Genomic DNA, 23,639 nt, shown 5'->3' with positions numbered 1-23,639 from the left:
TCTTTATGATGTCAGAGCTTAGTTATTTAGTAAGTGGGGGGGAAACTACCTAACAGAATATACCTTAATAGGAAGAAAATCAGCTGAACTGAATAAACTAGAGTTTACCTTCCCTTAGTCTCTATTTTTCATCGAATATTACCCCATGCCAAGTATTGAATTTTATTCTTTCTGGCCCTATGAGTTCCCTTCAGTAAGAAATGTTCAGGCTAAGACACATTAATAAATGCAAATAAATTTAGCTAGTATTTGCTTGTCTGATTCTCTAAGAGGATCAAGAAAGGAAATGGAGAACACCAATGATAAACTATTCAAAGTAGCATTTTGAAATTGGCAAAGTTGCAGGAATGGTATTTTATGGTGGTTCAGATATATAATATGTTTTATAGAATGCTCAGACAAGAGAAAATGATAAAACCATAGCCTTTTAGGCATAGATGGTGTGGCAAGGGCTTTATTTGATATATAGTAAATATTTGAAAATGATTTCAATTTATGTCAAGTACTGTGCAGGATAAGATTTATTGAAGAAGAGATCTTTATAAAGCACACAGAGGTATTTGGAGTTAGATTAGATTTCATTTGTGATGTAAGGGTTTTCCCTTACATCACTCAATATTTCTTTTATTATTTTCTTTTATTATTTACACTCAATATTTCTTTTATGCGTTATGGAGCTAACTATCAGGAGATAGATGGTAGCTCTAGCCTCTCATAATCACCAAACTAGTATTAAGCATGGCGATTATATGTGTTTTATTAAGTAACTTGTTAGTATTACTCACCCCCCAAAACAGACTTGTGGTGAGAAATGAGTGCCACTAAAAGGAGACTGGATGACACCAGTCCTGAAATCCTGTTGCTCATTAGCTCAGCATGGGATTGCTTTACAATAAAGTCACAAAGAAAAAGGGACACATTCAAACTCAATATTTATCAGTGTGGAAAAAATAAAATACAAGTCTGAATATAAAATGCATTTAGAGGAGGGAGGTTTTAGAATGACAAGTGGTTTTGTTGTCATTTATTAATTTTATACCGCTTTCTCATTTTATTTTGCTTTGAATTACTTCCTTAGTTCTTCTTCCAGTCACAATACTCAGTCTTAAAGAAGCTAACTGACATGATTTCCAGTTTGCCCAAAGAGGAAAAATAATGGGATGCTTACTGAATTTGATTAGTGTAGTTGATTTTCCGTATCAAGTAACTCAGTCACAACTCAAGGAAATTTCACAAACATGAACCACTAGAATTTTAGAGGAAGTGGATGCAGTGAACCACCAAATCTCAAGGGTTTGTTTTAACGTCAGAGGTAATTCTATCTTTATAGTTAATCAGTGACACAGCAAAGAATTCAAGAGAAAATATCCTATTTTGCCAAGATTGTCTGTAGATATTTAAATTCAAATAAACAAGAAAAGCAAATGACCCCAAGATAATATAGTCTTCAAGAGTTTCTCTGGAATTCATAACAGTCCTTCCTTTAAATAGTGCTGTTTTGAGACAAGCTGTATCACCTTGGAATTTAGGTTAATAAATAAATGCTCATTTTAAGTGTTCTCCTGATTTAGCTGAGGCCTTTGGAGTTGATGAACTAGAGGGAACCAATACGAGGTGATATTGGACCTGAAAGTTTTCTCTTGTCTGGCTGATGTAACACAACAGGCTTTCAGGGAGAATGGCCTTGGGTTTAAATAGTCTATGTGCAGGTCAAGCGTTCCCACCTATTTGCGTCATGACTTTACGAGTTCTTTAACCTCTCTGACCTCATCAACAAAAGGAGGTCTGCAACACTTTCTCTGTTTACTTCACGTGTTTGTCATGAGATCGTGGTGAACGAATAGATAGGAAACTGCTTTATATAAAGTCAATTATTATACAAGGAAAATATATTCTGTTTTCTTTTCAGAACATAAAAGTGAACTAAATTAAAACCATCCTAGTTATCCAAATGGGTTAAACATGGCCAAGCAGTGATATCTGGTCATTGCTCACACCTACAAACGAAAAGCTCCTTCTTCATATGTCAATATCACGACGGAATCAATGGCTTTGAGGTCTCAGAAAAAAATTACAGACTCCAGATTGGCTTGCCCTGGGGGTTTAAATAATGCGCTCTGTGGAATTAATAATTGTATAAGAAAAATTTGCTGAATGAAGTAATGAATGAACAAGTCTTGACCACAGATATAAATCCAACCCTATGGATTTCAGAGTTGCAGGAAAGCTACTCACCTAAACAGTCATTCATTGCCTTTTTTACATAAAATGTTATTTAAAAGAGCCTTGAATTTATATTATTAGAGAATTTATAAGTTAAGGCATTATCTCTTTAAGATCCTATGAAAAGACATATTTGAGATAATAGACTTGGTTTAATCCTGATGTACACTTACTGCTTTTAATGTTGCAAACAAACAAAGAAATTTAATAAAATATTGTAAGGGGTCAATCATTTTGATGCCTGGATATTGATAACCGAAACAGATTGTACGTCCAAGTGGATTTCTGAATGTCATACGGGAAGAATGTTACACTGGACTCTCGCTTCTCTTAAAACAACCATTTTTCTCCATAGAAAATAAGCAGTGTAAAATGCTTATTCATATATCAGTCAAGACTTGTGTACAAAGAATTCAAAGTGAAGGTAATTTTGCTCTGATCTTAACGTTCTTACTAATGGAATACTAAGGAAATCTGTTAAGTAAGAAGATTTAGTAGAAGATTCCAAAGTACAATAATTACAGCAAAGTTGCCTTTTTAAATGTGAATAAACTATTCCATGAGATGATGGAAAACAAGTAGAGAAGCCTTAGTACTCTCCTTTCTGCAAGCTTGGCAAAATACCATACCATTCTTGCTTGGAGTCTAAAAGCATCTTGGTCATTCTCAAAGAATATAAACTTGGGAGAAGTTTCTAAATGTAGAAATTTAGTAAAATTCAGTTCAAAATACTAACATACTATATTTATCTATATCTAGCCTCAAAGCTTGGTGTTGAAGCTTATAGTCAATGTGACAGTAATCTGTTTGGAAGAGTCTTGAGAACATTTTTGCTGCTGTCTTACTTTTTTCCTCTATATTACCAACTTTCATTATGTCTCAAAATAGTCTAAGTTCAGGGCTTCCCTGGCGGCGCAGTGGTTGAGAGTCCGCCTGCCGATGCAGGGGACACGGGTTCGTCCCCCGGTCCGGGAAGATCCCACATGCCACGGAGCGGCTGGGCCCGTGAGCCATGGCCGCTGAGCCTGCGCGTCCGGAGCCTGTGCTCCGCAACGGGAGAGGCCACAACAGTGAGGGGCCCGCGTAATGCAAAAAAAAAAAAAAAAAAAAAAAAAAGACTAAGTTCAGAATATAAAGGCAGTAATCAATTTTGTGATGCCCTTTAATTAGAAATATTTGGGACAGTCCATATCCCTTATAATACAGCTTCAGGATCTGAGGTCACAGTAAGTATCATCCTGGCAATTGTCATGATGCCCTATGAACGAGAACTCTTGGCTGGAAAGAATCCAGGCTTCCAATCTCTTTGTGACATAAGTTTTTACTTTTCTATCTGCCCCTGTGCTATGGGCTTTTTCTTTACCAGTCTCCATTTGAGACCATCTCTATCACTATGAATGGCTTCTACTGCTATGTTGATCTGACTAGCCATCTTGGTTGAGAATAGAACAAACTCTTCTCAACTCGCTTGGAAGTGTCAAGAGGTTCTTTATGAGAAAATAAAAGAAAATATGACACCTCTTCTTATATAATCTCTTGTCTTTGCCCAGAATGTTTTTCTTCTTTTCCTATCAGCAGCTCTTGCTGTTAATTTCAAAGTGGACACGTCACCCAAGATAGAAAGGCCATTATTGCAGCCTCAGCAATTGGTGCAGAAAGAGGCACAGAACTCAAGCTAGACTACACAAATGTTTCCTAGGATTTTGTATGTAAAGCCTGTGAGAATGAACACTTTCATCTCTGGGGATGGGAATTCTGGGCTGTGAAGCTAGTGCTGCAACGTGGTCATGGTCTCCACTCGATATGATAAAGCAGGGAGGAAAATCCATCAGTAGAAAAAGAGTACAAAGCCAAACAGCAAAATGCGGAGAGAGAGAGAGAGAGAGGATTCTGATTTTGTTTGAGGCCCAAGGCCAGCTCTTCCACCACCCTTTGGTGAGCCAATAAATTCCTCCTTTAGACTTGTTTGAGATGATTTCACTTGCAACCAAGCGTATTGACCAATAACCATGTACTGCCCAAAGTGACAGAAAACCATTGAAATAGGAAGACTACAGAACACAGTTACTTTATGTCTAAATAAAGATTTGCATACCTATTAGCTTGGAAACTATATTTACCAGATTCACAAGTTATTGGTTTTTTGTTTTTAATCTTTCTAATTTTTTGCAGTACGCAGGCCTCTCACTGTTGTGTCCTCTCCCGTTGTGGAGCACAGGCTCCGGACGCGCAGGCTCAGCGGCCATGGCTCACGGGCCCAGCCGCTCCGCAGCATGTGGGATCTTCCCGGACCGGGGGACGAACCCGTGTCCCCTGCATCGGCAGGCGGACTCTCAACCACTGCACCACCAGGGAAGCCCGTAGACTTGGGTATGTTATCAGACCACTCAGTATTTGGTCCTACACTAATTTAGGTTGCCACTTGCAGTAACTATACAGAGAAATTCCAAGTACTTAGTAGATCTTTTCATTCATTCATCCTTCCACTTATTCAATAAACATTGATTGACAGTTCTACTATATCATGATCAATGTTCTAGACCCTACAGTTGCAAATAAGAGAAGAACCCCCTCTAGGAGCGTACAGTATAGTAAAGGAATTACACCATGAAGGGTCATGAGGAGTCAAAGGAGGACCCTGCTAGTACTCTGGAAGGGTGGGGAAGTCCAGAGAGGCTTTACATAAGGGGTAACATTTGAGCTATGTCACAAGGAAGGAGTGGAAATTTTCCTACAGTGCATTTCCCCTGTTGTCAGTTTCTCACCTTTGTCATATCTGAATTTGAAAATGGAGACACATAGAACATTAAAAGGTGGCTTCGGTGCCAGTAATTGAACTTAAAATTTTGACCTGAAGCATACATGAACAGGTGGGAAAGACTATAATTCTCAAAAACTGATTTTATGCTATAAAAATTGGAAGCAGATAAAACAATATGAAAAGCAAGATGAATAGAAGAGAGGTCTGTTTTGTATTTCTTGAATTTGAATTTTTTTGTTCCAGGACTACTTTTTAAACATTATTAATAATTCTGAAGGCCTTCCATAGGTCCAGGAACATTGCCAGCATTTCAGGGCATGAAACTATGAATCTCTTCACCATGGTTTTCTAATCATTTCAGTTCTGAAATTAACTTTCCACAGACTGTTCATATTAGTGACTAGTAAGTCATATTAGTTGATCAAGAAAGGCAGGTTTTCAGATGATGGTATTGTTCTCAAGTGCTAGCTTTTCCAAAGGAAATAATCACTCACGTGCTATCAAAACTGAACTAGTAATCAAAATAATACACTAATTGTTAGGAGTTTCAGAATTTGTATTTTGATTGTTTCTTTTAAACCCAGAAAAAAATATATACACATTTTAAGTGAATGGTCTTACCTTTAATTTTGTTTATTGAATTCCATTTTATTTAAACTGAATTTCAATAATTTCATTTGAGTACACGTAGTACTTCTTAGGACTGCATCTTTACAAAACAAAGTTTAAAGTGACTTGGGTATCTGCTGATTATTAAAATTGTTCATATACCTCAAGATTTTATTAATTGTCAAATATAGAATAGTTACTGTGGCTTGTTGCATGAGCTCCAGGAGAAACTCTTTATGTACAAATTTGTATGACCTCATTCCCATTAAGAACAGGAAGGAAGTGGTTAGAATGGAACTGGATATTTTTCAGACACACCAAAGAGGTGGAGGGAACATGGCAGAAGGGTGGCAGAAAAGAAGTAAGTGGGCAAAATAAATAACAGAAGAATGGGAACACGTTTGTATTTGTGTACAAAAAGCATAAGTAAAACCTAAGCCCTAGTAGTTGGTATGTTTTTATGGAGAAAGGAAGCAACATAAGTCCAGAGATTATAGTCAGCTACTTCTAAAATAGAAACACTTTACAACCGCTAACCGATCAACTTATCTTGTGACACACACCTGTATTTTAGTAAAGCATTCTGATATAGTACAGATTTTGTCTGAAACTCACTGAAGTCATCTTTTCATATACTGTAAATCACAAAAATATAGCACAGAAACTTGAGGTGGTCAGCGTAGATTCTTTCACAATCATTTCTCACCCAGTCTAACATTATCTCTCTTCTCAATGCTAACCACTTCTTTTCTGGAACACCCAGTTCATTGTTAAGTGTTACATAAGGTCAACAGCTCTGCCAGTAAGTCGTTAAGGCCCAAGTGACCTTGCCCTTTATCTTCTATCACAGGATTACATGGCATGTTTGGCAGGTTGTTAAACTAAATAATGTGACATATGCATATTTTTGTCTACTGTCTGCAGACAAATTACTGAAAATTTGATTTATTGGGTAATCTTCCATCAAGATTAAACTGAAACACTCTTAGTAAAATGTTATCGCCAACTGTGGTTCTGGTAAATCTACCAGTGTTTGCCTCTGTCTGACGTTTAATAAAACCATGATTTTTCTTTTTCAGATAATCTTTTTTTTTTTTTTTAAGTTTAACAGCCTCGGGACCTAATCTCTTCATATTTTTCAGGGTAAAAACAACTTCAAATATTTTAACATAGACTATACCTACATATAGTTCTAATATGAATCAAAATAATGATTTGGAATATATTTGAACCTCCACTTTCTACCTTTGCTTATTGTTGAGGTTTGAATATTTAAACGTAGGCACACAAAATTCAGGTTTCATTAAAACTTTTCATAGCGTTAGTAAATGAGGATGTGGTAGCTTAGTATCAATGAACTTTCAATATATTCTTGTGCGAATTAAAAACAAAAAAACTATCCCTCAAGAATACTCACTTTTTCCAGAGAACGTGAAAATATAATTATGCAAGTAAATTAGTCAGAAGATGAAAAGGACAAGAGCAAATGAATTTTTGAAAGTTCTGATTGCTTTGGAGATTCTGAAGATAGCTGAGAATTTTCACTTGGGATTTTTCTACAGGGGTTCCTTAAATTATCACAAGATTATCAGCTCCACATGTATGGCTAGTATTTCTGAAATAATATTTTAAGGTGCTTGAAAGAGACTCATTTATGAAAACAATAGTGATTCTGAGTTAATGAAAGGCTTTAAGGGTCAGACTTCAGGAAATTATCACTCTTCTCTCCAGCTCTGCTGTTGACCTGATATGTAAGCTTCAGGAAGTTAATTTATCCTTTTTCTCTCTTTACTGGTAAAACCAATTGCTTTCAAAGTATTGTAAAACTAAATATTGGTTGGATATTGCTAAATAAAAGCAAAATCAGATTTGCTGTTCAAAACACCATGTTCTTATAAGCAATTCTTTATAATCACTATAGTCCCGTGAAAATAGTTTAGATGTTGCTTCTGGCAGTAGTCACCGGTGAAGTCATCTCCCCTTTTCTTCAGAAGCTTATCTAGAAGTGCTGGAATATCAGTTCTCCAGAAAGTAGACAAGTCGTGCCATCAGGCCAACCAAAACTAACGTTACTGGGAAGCATGGGGATTTCCATACTTCTTTCTCTAAAGGACTCTTTAGCTACCTTGGTATCCAAGATGTTCTGCACGATGAAAATGAATGTCCCATCATTGGACTTAGCACCTCCTCTCTCAACAGCAGTAATGTTGTTGCTCTTGACTGCCACAAAGTGGCAGTGTGCCCACTAACTTCTTCACTAGTAAACCCAACGTTGGCCTTAAGAATGAGCCACGGCAGGAGAACTACACCTCAGGATGAGGTTTGCCAGATAAAATACAGGAAACCTGATTAAAGTTAAATTTCAGATAAACAACAGCATACGTTTATACTAAAAAATTAGTTGGGGTTTATCTGAAGTTCAAATTTAACTGAATGTCTTGTATTTTTATTTGCCAAATCTGGTAACTCTACTCCATAGACTTGACTCTTGCAATCCTGTAACCATTTTAAGTTGAAATATATGTATACCTATTGGTTTATTTTGTTATCTCTATGTATTGAATTACAGAAATTCTTTAGTTAGAGGAATTTATATTTCCCCCTCCTACTTGACTTCCATTTACCACATAGTACTAGATTCATATTTTTAGTCTCATAAAAATCAATGTGTTCGAAGGTATGTTTGTAGTCTATTTTGAATGCTGGTTGCATCATCGCTAGTAAACTAACAGGTATTTATTGATCAGATAATAAATACTTTGTTACAAGGCCTTATGTGCCAAAGAACTAGAAAAAGCTCTAAAGAAGGGGAAGAAACTGACCTTAATCTTGGGGAAAAAAAGAATTAAATGGTCAGAGTGGAGATACAAGACTTTTTAGATGGGTGGGCAGGTATTTTCTATAGCAAAATAAGTGTTTTATGACAACCTGAAAGGTTTAGTACAAGGAACTAATTAGAATATTAGACCATTAACATGATTTATTCATTCATTCTAGGGCCCCAAAGTCTTGGCGTGTATCATAGGCACTCAGTCATGAATTCATTGAATTATTTCAAAAAATCAGAATGGCACTAGGCTAGATCAAGCTATTTTTTTTCCATTTTTAATTCACTTGAAATTTTCTCCTCAGTGTTTAAAGAAATCACTCCAAGCTTTATCAGATTTCAGCAAAACGCAAGCCCGACTTTTATTACATAAATCTTATGTAATTTTTTTCTATATAAGGTTATGTATATTAGTAGTTTAATATACTGGATTAAAAATAGAATTTCTTCTTTCTCTAATGTATTCAAAAGTCAGTTTAAATGTGAAACTTTCTAATTTAATGCAAAACGTTTCATAACACTTTTCACATCAAAGATATGGTTTCTGAGTTTTCCTTTCCATTTTTCAGAGAGTTAAAATTTATACCCGAGATCTGAACTCCTATAAGATTGCGGTCATCTATGCTTCTAATTCTCATCAAGCATCTTCTCCGTAGAAGGGCTACATATTTTTTATAATCCTAAAGGGTAAATAAATCATCTATATATTATTAAAAGGAGAAGATTGTGAGAAAACCTGTAATGGCTGTGTTTTGAATAGTGAATCAGTCATTAAATATGTTTTGAGCTACAGACATTGTCTAACACAACTTAACTAGAAACAAACACTTTATACATCATTTATGTCATAGCTGAAAAGTGTGTACTGTAGCTATTTAATGATTTTATTACTTGTTGGAAAATTATGCCATATTTTACCACTTAACAATCTTCTATATTTAGGTAAGATTTGCTTCCTTGAGAAAAGCATTATAGAGAGGCGTTTAAAGAATTATTGTCAGCATCTCACTTTTTGAGTATTAATGTACAAAAATGTATTTTACATGTCACTTCTTTATAAAAGATTCTGAAGTAGCTTGTAAATATAAAGTTAAAAAGGTTGCGGTTATTCATATAGTTACAGTTATATTCTTATGAGCTGAAGATCTCCAATAGTTGCTGAAGGGAATTATCTCATGGGGTTCAAAACTCTCCAGGGAAGAAAGCAACACAAGAAACCTAGCGGTTATAGAAATGGCAGAGAGTTGGAATTACATTCTCTAGCAGGCAAACAGATTTATAAATATTTCAAGTTGCGAATTGATGGCAGGTTTATATACATATATTTGATGATACACAGAATAAGAGATAGGAATAACCTTTTCTTATGGAAATCAAGTATCTGTACTAGTAACTGAGTAAATGACAAATCCACGTTGGCGTGAAGAGGGACCAGGAAAGAAGACATGGGGATGATGATACCTCATCTCACCATGAACACTGTAATAGAAGGACAGGAAGTTTTAATAGTGCAGCAAATGGAGAGAGCTTTCAAGAAGCAAAGAATACTTAAATCCAGATGAGACTGCCTGAGTAATGAAGGGAAGGACTGTGACATGGTGTTGAAGAGCATGTCAGAAAAAAAAAAAAGACCTAATTTCCTTAATATATAAATGTTCCTATAAACCAATGAGAATGAAACCAAAACCTAATTCAAAAGTTGGCAAAGGATATGGACAAACAGTACATGGAAATAGAAGCACAAATAACTTAGGCATCTAATAAATCGTCTACCTCACAAATTAAAACTACAGTGAGGTACCATTTTTCATCATCAAATTGCTAGGAGTACAGCAGTTACTAAGACAATAGAGATAAGAGATACAGAGGAAGCGGGATAAAATGGCAGTGACAGTGGAGCAGGGGATGGCTGTTTTGGATGGCGTGGACCATTCTAGTACAGTAGTTGAGGGCAGGGCAGTGATGAGAAAGCAGGAAGTGGGTGAAAGGAAACAATAAGGACAGAAGACTTTTTTTTTTTTTTTTTTGCGGTACGCGGCCCTCTCACTGCTGTGGCCTCTACCGTTGCGGAGCACAGGCTCCGGACGCGCAGGCTCAGCGGCCATGGCTCAGGGGCCCAGCCGCTCCGCAGCATGTGGGATCTTCCCGGACCGGGGCACGAACCCACGTCCCCTGCATCGGCAGGCGGACTCTCAACCACTGCGCCACCAGGGAAGCCCCAGAAGACTTTTTTGCTATAAAAGAGACAAGAGAAATAGGACAGTACCTGGAGGAGAGCAAGGAGTAAAAAGAGTTGTTTATTGTGAAATGAAAGAGAAATATATACAATGTCTATAATATGCTACCATTTAAGTGTTTTGATTTTTAATAGATGGATGTGAGAGACAGAGAGAGACAGAGAGAGAGAGAGAGAGAGAGAGATGAATGGATACTTGTATATGCAAGTATGTAAAGAATATTTCTGGAAGGATTCACAAGATACTGATTACAATATTTGCTTCTAAAGAAGGAAATTAGATGATTGGAAGATGAGAGGCAGAATACAAATTCCTTTTTTGTTTTTCAACTTTGTACCATATTCATACCAATCACCCATGCAGAAATAAACTATCGATTATTTAAAGTACCATATAAATTGTGCTCAACCCTGTACAGGATTTAACTGTTCTCCATTCAAGTTATCATATCCTTACAAGTTAACTTAAAAATCATTTGACCTTTAACATTGTATATTTCCTTAAAACTAGTTTAACTACATTAAGAAAACTACAATCAGAAAAAGATTTCATAGTCATGTAACATTTGCATGCATGTTTTTGGATATAAATTCTGCAGTCTTCATGGAACCATGATGCAATGCTGTCACAATGAACAAAGCCTAAAGACTTACATACACAACTATATATACCATCTCTGTTGTGGAGAGGCAAAATATCAATAGAAAGGCAGGCAGACAGATGATTGCTTAGAACGCTTTTTAAAAATGTTATCACACTGTAACAAGAGCAAAGATAACAATGCAAATAAAGCTCTTTCTCAGTGGAAAAAAAAAACAAAAAACAAAAACAAAAAAGGAAAAGATTTCATGAACCTTAGAGTGGTATGTGGACTTTATTAGGTAATAAATATCTTCCTTATCATAAACTATCAGCATGAATCGAAATGTATTTTCACAATTGTCACGGGTTGAATAGTGTCCCGCAAAAAGATATGTTCAAGTCCTAACTCCCTCATAGGGTGAAAATTATTTTACTTGTAAATAATGACTTTGCAGATGTCATCTAGTTAATATGAGGTCATACTGAATTAGGGTGGGTCCGAGTCTATGACTGGTGTCTTTATAACAGAAGGGAATTTTGAAGACAGAGATACACAGAGAGAATGCCATATGACAATGGAAACCAAGGATGGAGGGATGCAGCTGCAAGTCAAAGATGAGAAGGACTGAGAGCAACCACCGGAAGCTGGAAGAGGCAAGGAAGGGTTCTTCCCAAGAGTCTTTATTGGGAGCATGGCTCTGCTGACACCTTGATTTTGGACTTCCAGCCTCAGAACTGTAAGAAAATAAATTTCTGCTGTTTTAAACCATCCAGCTGGAGGTATTTTGCTCCAGCAGTCCCCAAACGAATACAATAGTAAAGTGATATTTCATGAATGATGTAGGAAAATGTTTCTTGGAAAAGTAGTTGAGATTTCAGGAATATGGGATTATATGCATTCATAGAAAACAGAGATTAGAGCAGTACAGAATATCTTTTAAAGGAACGAGATAAATTATGCTGAATCCATCGAAACTCTTTGAATAGGAAAGATAAAGAGAATTGGTATAGGTCAGGTCTCTACATAAAAGTGAAATGGATATAAATGTGAATAATTCATTTCTCACTTGACGAAGATGCTAAATAGATGGAAAAAAAGACTTTTTCATAGACATATGACTTTGTGATTAAGACTGACTGTTCTGAGAGTTTGCCAACCAACCTGGCTTTACTCATGTAGAGTGTATTCACAATGGGAAAGGTGTTGCAAACAATATACTGAATACTTCTGAATCTTAAAAAACTTTGCAAGGGTGATTATTCAGGGTTTTACCCAGAGCAGTGAGTAATTGCTGTTCTTGTGTTTATTTTTAGATAAAAGATCTGCAGCTATAGAACCCTTCTCCAAGACATTTCCACAGAACACACTATTTAAGATTTACATTATTTCATCACTCAAGGTAATTTATTTCTTAAGAGTACCATAAAATCTATTTAAGTCATTTCCTGTCTCCCAATGAAATGAAAGGCAACTCTAAAGGGATTTCAATGTATCCTTTTGAGTGTGTGTGTTTTATATTTTTGCATTTTCCCAGGAAGAAATGGAGACAGTGACTCAATTAATACCTTATGTTTATCCTCTCATTATTCCGTTCTCGGTTTTGGTGATCATTTGAAATAAATGGAGGTTGTTTGCTCAACTCTCTCGGGCTGGTGCTCATTAAAACACAGCCCTCATCTGCCCTGTGTTGTTTTTACAGTTCGGTCATGAATAAACGGGATGCCCGTTCTCACCAGTCGAAGTAACCTTTGGAAACTAATTTTGCCTTCTTTCCTATTTATTTCTGCTAACATTTAAAAAGAGAGAGAGACACTTTTGACACTGATAAAAAGTTAAAGTTCATGCAATCTTAATATACTGATAAAGAGAGAGAGGGAAGAGATACGGGAACATATGTATATGTATAACTGATTCACTTTGTTATAAAGCAGAAACGAACACACCATTGTAAAGCAATTATACTCCAATAAAGATGTTAAAAGAAAAAAGATCCTCAAATATTTAAAGATGAAAAACTGTCAACTCATCAGAAACACTGGATATGATGAGTTACGTGACTCCCTGACTGAATCTCATTAAGCATTCTTGACTAAGATACTAAAAAAAAATCTAGGTATGAATACTCATGTTTTTCTTTGTTAAGGTAATTGTAGATTTACACCCAGTTGTGAAAAAATAAAACACAGAGATCATTTATACCCTTTCCCCAGTTTCCTCCAATGGTGTCACTGAACAATGCTGTAGTATATCACAACCAGTGTATTTACATTAATACAATCCATTGATCTTATTAACATTTCTCCAGTTTTACTGGTAATTGTGTGTGCACGCATCTCTATGTAAGTAGTTGTATACAATTTTATCACATAAGTTCATGTATCTACCATCACAGTCAAGATGCTGGACAATTCTATCACCAGAAGTGTCCCTCCCTCATGCTGCTCTTTTCAAACAAAACCCACCTCTCTTCTGCACCCCTGCATAGCTACTCCCTGACCCCTGTCCCTAATCCCTGACACCACAGATCTGTTCTCCATTTTGACAGTTTTGTCATTTCAAAATCTTGCATTAATGAAATCATACACTATGTAAACTTTTTTTGAGATTGGAGACTCAGACAAGTTTTTACCTGTAGCAAGAGTTTGTTCCCTTTCTTTGCTATGCTATGGGTGTACCATAGTTTCTTTAACCATCACCTGTTGAAGAGCACCTGCACTGTTTCCAGGTTGGGGCTATGCAAACATGTTTTTGTTTCTCTGGGATAAACATCCAGGAGTGCAATTGCTGGATAATCGATACCAGGCTATTTAATTTTGTAAGAAAATTCTAAACCTTTATCCACTTTAATCTTCCATTTTACATTCCCATCAGCAACATATAAGAGTTCTAATGTCTTATGATTGCCCGCATTTGGTGTTGTCACCGTTTTTTATTTCAGTCACTCTGCTAGGTTTGTAGTGCTATCTATTTGTGGTCTTAATTTGCATGTACTTGATAGTAGTGAGATTGGCATCTTTTCGTGTGCTTATTTGCCATCTGTGTATCCTCTTTAATGAAATGTCTGTTTGTGTCTTGCCAATTTTCTATTTGGATTGTTTGTTTTCCTTACTGTTGACTTTTGAGAGTTCTTTGTATTATCTAGCTACTAGTCCTTAGTTGAATATGTGGTTTTCAAATATTTTCTCCCAGTCTGTAGTTTTGTCTTTTCATCTGATTTATTAGGCTTGATTCATCATTTTTCTTTTTATGAATTCAGTCTAGAAATTCAACCTAGTTTTTATCTCAAATATTTTTTACATTTTTTTCTAAAAATTTTCTAGTTTTACATTTTATATTTCAGCCCATGATCCATTTTGAGTTAATTCTTGTAAAAATGTGAGCTTATTTGATGAAAAGGCTATCCTGCCTCATTGAATTGCTTTTGCATCTTTGTCAAAAATCAGAGGAGCATATATGTGTGTGGGTTGATTGCTGATTCTATTCTGTTCCATGGCATTATGTGTTTATCTTGTAGTACCATACTGTCTTTACTGCAGCTACATAATAAGCCCTCATATCAGGTAGAGTGATACTTCAAAATTTATTTGAAGTATCTTTATTTGTTTAGTTTTTTTTTTAGCTATTCTAGAGTCTGTGCCTTTTTATATAACTTTTGGAATGAGCATATCTATATCAACAAAAAAACTTGCTGGGATTTTGATAGGAAATGCATTACCTCTACACATCAATTTGGGCTGAATTGACATCATTAGTATACAGTGTCTTCCAGTCCATGAACATGGATGTCTCTCCTTTTATTTTGATCTTAATTTATTTCATCAGCATTTAGTAATTTTTGGCTTAGAGATTCCACACACATTTATTATACTTAAACCTAAGTATTTCTTTTTCACTAGAGCAATTATAAGTGGTATAGTGTTTTTAATTTCAGATTCTGCGTGTTCATTGTTAGTATTCAGAAAAGCAACTGATTTTGTTGCTTTTGATCTTGTATTATCCTGTGACCTTGCTGAGCTTACTTAATAGTTCTAGGATTTTTTTTTTTTTTTTTTTTTTGCGGTACGCGGGCCTCTCACTGTTGTGGCCTCTCCCGTTGCGGAGCACAGACTCCGGACGCACACGGATGCACAGGCTCAGCGTCCATAGCTCACGGGCCTAACCACTCCGTGGCATGTGGGATCTTCCCGGACCAGGGCACGAACCTGTGTCCCCTGAATCGGCAGGCAGACTCTCAACCACTGCGCCACCAGGGAAGCCCTCTAGGAATTTTTGTTTTTGTAGATTCCTGGGCATTTTCTATGCAAACAATCAGGTCACCTACAGAGACAAGTTTACCTCTTCATTTCCAATCTGTATGTCTTTTACTGATTTTCTTGCCTTATTGCTGGAACTTCCAGTGTTATGCTAAGAGTGATGAGAGCTCACATCTTTGCCTTGATCCTAATCATAGGGGAAAACATCCAGTCTTTCACCATTACATTTACTGTTAGTTGTAGGTTTTTTTGTAGATGTACTTTATCAAGTTGAGATAATTCCCCTCTATTTGTGCTTGTTGAGAGTTTTTAGTATGAATAGACATTGGATTTTTCAAGTGATTTTCCTGTATCAACTGATATGATCAAATGATTTTTCTTCTTGTCCTCACTGATATGGTGATCACACTGATTTATTTTCAAATGTTGAACCAGCCCTTCAAAGGTGCAATAAATCCCACCTGGTCATGATATAATTACTTTTATACACTGTTGCATTTGATTTGTCTGTATTTTGTTAAGGAAGTTTACATCTAAGTTCATGAGAGTTAGTTACTGTGGTTTTCTTTTTTGTACTGTCTTGTCTGGTATCAGGGTAACACTGACCTCATAAAATTAGTTAGAAAATGTTCCCTCCACTCCTAATTTCTGAAAGAGACTATGTAAAATTGGTGTTAAATGTTTGGGAGTATTCTTCAGTAAAACCATCTGGGCATAGAGATTCGTTTTTTGGGAGATTTTTAAATTCTAAATGCAATTTCTTTAATGCAGGTGTCCCCAACCCGGGCCACGGATCGGTACCAGTCCATGGTTTGTTGGGAACTGGGCCGAATAGCAAGAGGTAAGTGGCGACAAGTAAACAAAGCTACATCTGTATTTACAGCAGCTCCCAATCGCTTGCATTACTGCCTGAGCTCCGCCTCCTGTTAGCATTATGGTGAGTTGTATAATTATTTTGTTATATATTACAATGTAATAATAATAGAAATAAATAATAGAAATAAAGTGCACAATAAATGTAATGTGCTTGAATCATCCCAAACCATCCCCCCTCGCCCCAGTCCGTGGAAAAACTGTCTTCCACAAAACAGGTCCCTAGTGCCAAAAATGTTGGAGACTGCTTTAAAGCTTGTAGGACTATTTATAATATCAATTTCATCTTGGTTGAGTTTGACAGTTTGTGATTTCCAAAGGATTGGTCCATTTTATCTAAGATGTTGAATATATGAATGTAAAGTTGTTCTTAGTATGCTCCTATTATCTTTTTAATGTTTGCAGGATCTTTAATGATATCTTTTATTTTTCTTTTAGCCAATCTTTCTAAAGAAATAAAATCTGTCAGTTTTCTTCACTTTAGAAATAATCAGCTTTTATTTTATTAACTTCCTATTTTTCCTGTTATCAATTATATTTTTCTTTTCTCTTTATTATTTTCTTTCCTCTGCTTGCTCTTCTTTTTCTATTTTCCTGAAATAGAAACTTAGGTTTTTGACTGAGAACTTTACTCAGTCAAAACTTTATTTGTATTGTAAGCATTTTAATGCAATACATTTTCCTCTGAGTACTACTTGAGCTGCATCCCACATATTTTGATAAGTTGTATTTCCATTTTCATTAAATTCTATGTACTTTTAAATTTTCTAGAGACTTCCTTTTTGACCCATAGATTTTTCAGAAGTGTGTTATTTAATTTCCATGCATATAGAGATGCTGTTCTTGTCTTTCTTCTATCAATTTCTAGTTTGATTCAATTATGGTCAAAGGATTCACTCTGTTTGGTTTTAAGTCTTGTAAATTTGTTGAGGTTTCTTTTATGGCCCAGGATATAACCTATTTTGATAACTTTTCCATGGGATTAGGAAAAGCATGTATTCTGCTATTTTGGGGTACTTTGTTCTAAATATGTCAACTAGATTCATTTGAGTGATTCTCTATCCCAGGTTATTTTCTGATTAGTAGTTCTACCAATCGCTGAGAGTAGAACATTGAAGTCCTCAACTAACTTGTGGATTTGTCTCTTCCTCTGTCAACCCTATCAGTTTCTGCTTCATGTATTTTGAGTCTCCCTTATTTTGTGCATACATTTAACACCATTATATCTTCCAGTGCATTGATCCTTCTATCATTAGGTAATGCTTCTCTTTGTCGTTAGTAATTTTCTTTACTCTGATGTCTACTTTATCTGATATTAATATTACAACTCCTGCTTTGTTATGCTTGAATGGTATGTCTTCTTCTATCCTTATATTGTACTTTCAACCTACTATGCTGTAAAATTTGAAGTCAATTTCTTGTAAATAGCATATTGTCATCCACTCTACCAATTTCCATCTTTTCATTAGTTTATTTGTATTTTGATTGGTATATATAAGTATGTCATTTTGTTTGTTTTCTCTGTTTCTCATTTCTTTATTACTCTTTTCTTTTCTTTACAATGCATTATTTCAACATTTGAAGGATTCCATCTTGATTTTTTATAGTATTTTTGAGTGTTTTCCTTGTATAATTTTCACAGTGGTTGCACACATGTGTGACTTTTCACTCTTCTGTATCAACATTTTACCACTTCCATTTGAGAATAAATTTAAATTCCATTAAAGTTAGTTAAGAATAATGACTGAATGTGTACATGAATGATGTATTTGAAAGGAAAAAAAAATGTAGACTATACAGCAGATTCTACTAAACCCTCTCACCAAAGAACTGGTGACAAACTTGAGTTCCTGCTGCAAGTTTGGTCTCTTGCACTTTCTCTGTCCTTTACTTTGTTCCAATCGTTATTGTTCTTTCATTAGGCATTGTCGGAAGTCCGTGTTCCTTTTCAGAACCCTTATTACTAATCACAAAGGGTATTGACAAATCAATTTGCTGAAAATTTTAAACAATTTATTTCCTCTCCAAATTTTCTTTCCATTCAATACACATAGTTCACTTCTGACTGCCTGCTTGATTTCTTAACACAGAAGGCATTTATTCATTTATTAGACAAATATTATTGAGACTCTATTATGTGCCAGGCAATGTTTTGTGCGTTTCTCTCTCTCTACATTGCATGCTCTATACTGTGCTTCCTGGCAACCGTGTTCACTCCGTGGGGTCAATATTCCCTGAAGGATCAGTATTTTCCACATGCTCTATTGATGGAAGGCCTTTCAAGAGGGGGAAAAGATCATTTCCAGCCCACAGTATATGATGAAAATAGAATGCCCCATTTTCCAGAAACATTAACAGCCTGACACTTCCTGTGTACGCCATTAAGTAAACTCACGGAAACATCGAGTGATGTACATTATTGTTTCTTCATATCCAAGAGACATCTGTTATAGTACTGTTAGGTTTGTTTAAGAAGAAAAATAAAATTAAATACGCCAAACATTAGGAATGACAGGTTTGAAAATAATGAGAATTAAATAGTGGAGAAAACATTGTTTATGTAGAAGTAAATTTGGAAAAGAGACAAAAATTAAAACAGGAGCCTTTACACAAGGGCTGTCTCAATCCTCCATCAGACATCCTAGATCATCTGAGTTCTGTTTTCCTAGTGAGGTATCCTTCAGGCTACCAAGCTGCCACTGGCCTGCTGATACTGTAAAAATTTAACTATGCCTACAAAGCAACTTCTGAAGATAGACATTTTCTCTTAGAGGGTAAACAAGGACTATATTAAATTGTAACTGGTATTCAACTCCACCAACTGGTTGGTTGGTAACCAGTACATTGCAATTAATTTAACTTTATATGATCAAGATGTTGTATTATGCAAGGCTCTCTCTTAGCCTCCTGCAGCAATAAAAGCTTTTCCCTCTGTTGTCCATATGCTTGAGTTCAGGTTTAAGTCTGTGGATGGATGCACTATAGGATGCTGGAGTGGTTCCTTACATCTTCAGCTCAGGGAGCAAGCTATTGGTGTTTATTTTATATGACTTGATTCAGAGCAAATTTACTTCCCACCCCAAGTATAAATGGATTACATGACTTATGAATGAACAGTAACAATAGAATACACCCTAAATTTCATGTAAATAGAGTAAGACTCACAGATAAAATAAATTCATTCATTCATTCATTCATTCATTTATCTAAAATTAAAATATTATTTGAGTGACTGCTCTATACCCGTCTAGAGTCTGGAGGTTCAGCAGAGATGAGATAAAGTCCCCAGCTTCCTAAAGCATACACGCTAGAGTCATCCGATCATAAACAAAGAAATCAGTATATAAGATACTCATAGACTGTGATGAATGCCATAAATAAAATAAGGAAAAGGTGGAGATACAGAGTGATCAGAGGAGGATATTTTTTCTTGAATGACCAGAGACCTCTCCAGTGGCACTTGCACAGCACCTCAACAAATAGTCTTCCAACACCTGTGAGAACAGGTCAAGATCCTGAGCAACCTATCTGTCCCAAAACAACACTTTCTATTTTTAAACAGCTCTGCCATTTAACTTATCTCATCTTTAATTAAATGTGATTGTGCGATAAGTATCAAAGACTATCTTTTCATTGTTAATAGCCAGATTTTTCTGTGCCATTTAAAAATAAAGTATCCCTTCCTTATTGATTTGCAATGCTTTCTTCATCATAACATTACATATTTTAGGTTTTTAAGGGACAATGATATTTAACTCTTTAATTATCTGGGATATATATTGGTGTAAGGTAGAGTATATAATTGTCCCCCTTCGGCTACACACCTCTCAGTACTGTTTGTTGATGCCACCTTTGTCATGTCTCAGACCCTTATGAATAATATTCTCATTTCTATGTCAATAATTCTTATTTGTATACTTATAAATAAAGTTGTCTACTTTACTGTTATGGGTTACCCTTCCCCAGTTTTGGTGTCGGGGTTCTACCAACTTCATAAAATGAATAGAAGCAATTTCTTTATTCTTCTAAATATTGGAACAATTTTCATAATAGAGAAAACTTTTTGATTTCAATCGCTTCCTTGACATTTAAAAAATAAGCTGATAGTAGTCTAATGAGAGGCCTCTTGGAATGAAATTATTTTATACACATTTGCTCTCTTTCTTCTGTGATTATCAGTTAATTCAGACCTCTAACTATTCTGGAGTCAGCTTTGGTAATTTCCCCTGTAAAATGTTCTATTTCTTCAGGATTTCAAATATCTTACCATAGAATTATATGCACTATAATCACATTTTCTCTCTTTTGTTAATCTCATTAAAATGTTTCTCAATTTGTATTGAATTTTTGTCCTCTTTAAAAACATTGCCAGAAGTTTGCCTTATCTGATTGTTTTAAATAAATGACAAGTTTCTGAACATATCTGTAGTAATTTTTTGTTGCTGCTGTAACAGATTATCACGAAGTTGATGACTTAACCATTTTACAGGTTTTCTTGGTTTTGTTTTTGGTTTTACATTTTACAGTTCTGTAAGGTCAGAAATGACACAGATCTTCCTGGACCAAAATCAAGGTGTTGGCAGGACTGCCCTCCTTCCCGAAGCCTCCAGGGGTGATTCCATTTCCTTTCCTTTTCTGTCTTCAAGAGTTGACCTCCATTCTTTGTGGAGGTAAACTTGTGGCTTCCTTTCTCCTCCTTCAAAGCCAGAGCAGTGGGTGGAATTCTTCTCACACTGCATTACTCTGACCTTCTGTACTCACATCTCCCACTGATTCTGTCTCCTCTTCCGTCTTCCTCTGCCACTTTAAGGACCCTCATGATTACATTGGGTCCATCCAGGTTATACACGATAACCTCTTGATTTTAAAATCAGCTAATTAGCAACTTCAATCCTCTCTGCTACCTTAATCCCCCTTTGCTGTGTAACCTATCAATTCACAGTTTTCAGGGATTAGGCTATGGACATCCGGGAGGGATGGGGAAACACATTATTCTGTCTACCAAAACACCAATTAAACTTTTGATGTTTTACCTCATTTTTTTCTGCTTTTATTTTTATTCTTTCTCCCTGCTTCCTTGACGTAATTTTATTGCCATTTAAAAAGTTTTAGTCGAGGACTTACTCAGTTCTCCTGGGTCTGTCCCACGTATACAAGTTGTTAAACTTTGTGTGATTTTCTCCTGTTAATGTCTTAAGCCCATTTAATTCTTAGACCAGCCAGAAGAACCTAGAAGGGTAGAGGGAAATTTCTTCCTCGCCGACAGTTGGCAGCAAAGATGGAATACAACTTTACTGGCTAGACACTCCCGGCTCCAAGGCTACTGCAGTTAAGAGATCCTGAGACACCTGACAGAAGCCGCTAGGAGGTACGAATCCTTACCAAGTCAGCCAGCCTCCTGGGTCTCTGCCTGCATGGTCTGTTGGAGGCATGAGTGGTACATTTTCTCTTTTCCTAAAATTAGATTAGCAGGAGAAAACACTAATAGGGCTGGATCCCTGGACTTGGCAACTCTTGGGGAGCTTTGCTAGAGTACTCTTGGTTTGTTGACCCTTTTCCTCCCATAGATGGTCACAGTCTTTTTTTTTTTTTCTGTCTCTGTGTGTCTTTGGTCATAAGAAGGAAACCATTGGTCTGATAAGGGTTTCCTTTCATCTTGAGAGCTTGGTTTGTTGAGCAGTGAGAAAATTCTCTCTGGTCTCAGCCATCTGAAATTGCACATACTGGTGGACATTTGGCAGACCACTAGTGGACTAGACTGGGATTCCGAGCAGTCCCCTCATCCCGTCACACCAGCTCTCAGGGGAGTTTGTCAATAAGGGGTCTCGGTCCATAAAAGGCCCTTGTCATCTCAACCTTCATTGCCTTATTAGTGATGCAACAAAGGCCTTTACTTTCTTAGACTATGCTTGGGAGGGAATTATCTGGATCTTGTGAGGGCTGCATCCCTTGCACCCTCTTGTGGGAATGCCTCGTGTCTTATTGGTTTGAGATGCTATTAAGATCCTACTTGTCAGTGGCCAGATGATGGCTCCTTTGAATTGGAAAAACTTCTAAACTGATAAACTTTTAGAGAGCTCTTATCCTAAACAATTATACCTACTTCAATTGGTATGCATAAGCCCCCAAAGTCTTCAAAATTTCGAAAGAGTTTCACTGAAGGATTGGTTGTAAAGGGCTAATGAAAGATTAAAAATATAAAAGATAACTAAATCAAAAGACTATAAAACTGTTATAACTACTGCTCCCCTCTATCCTCCTTTATTTGAAGACTGATTCTAGTACTCCTCTTTAGTATCCTATTTTAGATGCTGGCCAATGCAGAAATGGTCTCATGGAGCTTATATTCCTGTGGAACAAGGCAGAAAATAAACATGAAATTCAATGTAAGTGGGGCTTCCCTGGTGGCGCAGTGGTTGAGAGTCCGCCTGCCGATGCAGGGGACACGGGTTCGTGCTCCGGTCCGGGAAGATCCCACGTGCCGCAGAGCGGCTGGGCCCGTGAGCCATGGCCGCTGAGCCTGCGTGTCCAGAGGCTGTGCTCCGCAACGGGAGAGACCACAACAGTGAGAGGCCCATGTACCGCCAAAAAAAAAAAAAAATCAATGTAAGTTAGTGATAAGGGCTACGAAGAAAATAAAATAGGGCTATGCCAGTGGTGGGAGAGCCAGGGAGGCTACTGTTGCTGGAATATTCAGGAAAAGACTAAGTAAGTATGTGACACAAAAGGTGAGAGCAAACCAAAGAGAAGAAAATAGCCACATGAAAATCAGGAAAAATGTTACCTAGGCAGCATAAAAAGCAAAAGACTATGTCCTAAGACACAAATAAGCTTTCCTTTTTGAAGACCAGAAAGGACAGGAAAGTTAGTATGTACTCATGAAAGACAAGAGTGGTGAGACAGAAAACTACCAGAGTAGGAAATGAGAATGAGCCTGGGAAGCCCAAGGAGAGAAAGAAAGAGAACTTGACTGAAGCATGGTGATAAAGAGGGAGGCTGGTAGAGGAACTGAGTCTCTTCCGAGTACTGTGTTATTCTACTAATACGTGCTAGATAGTCTACTGAGTATTTTACCTGCATTATCTCATTTAATTCTCACCCATGGGGTTTATCATACAACTTAATGGCTAAGGAATTGGAAATTCCAAGAGTTTAACAATTTGCCGAAGATTCAACAAATCATGTGTGGCAAAGTTAATGTTTGACCATCCTGCCTGACCCCAAAGTCTGTGCCCTTAACCACTGTCCTGTATAAAGTGGCACTCCGACAGAC

Source organism: Stenella coeruleoalba (assembly GCF_951394435.1).
Source record: "Stenella coeruleoalba genome assembly, chromosome: 17".
Taxonomy (NCBI): Eukaryota; Metazoa; Chordata; class Mammalia; order Artiodactyla; family Delphinidae; genus Stenella; species Stenella coeruleoalba.
Note: the sequence above shows the minus strand (reverse complement) of the source record.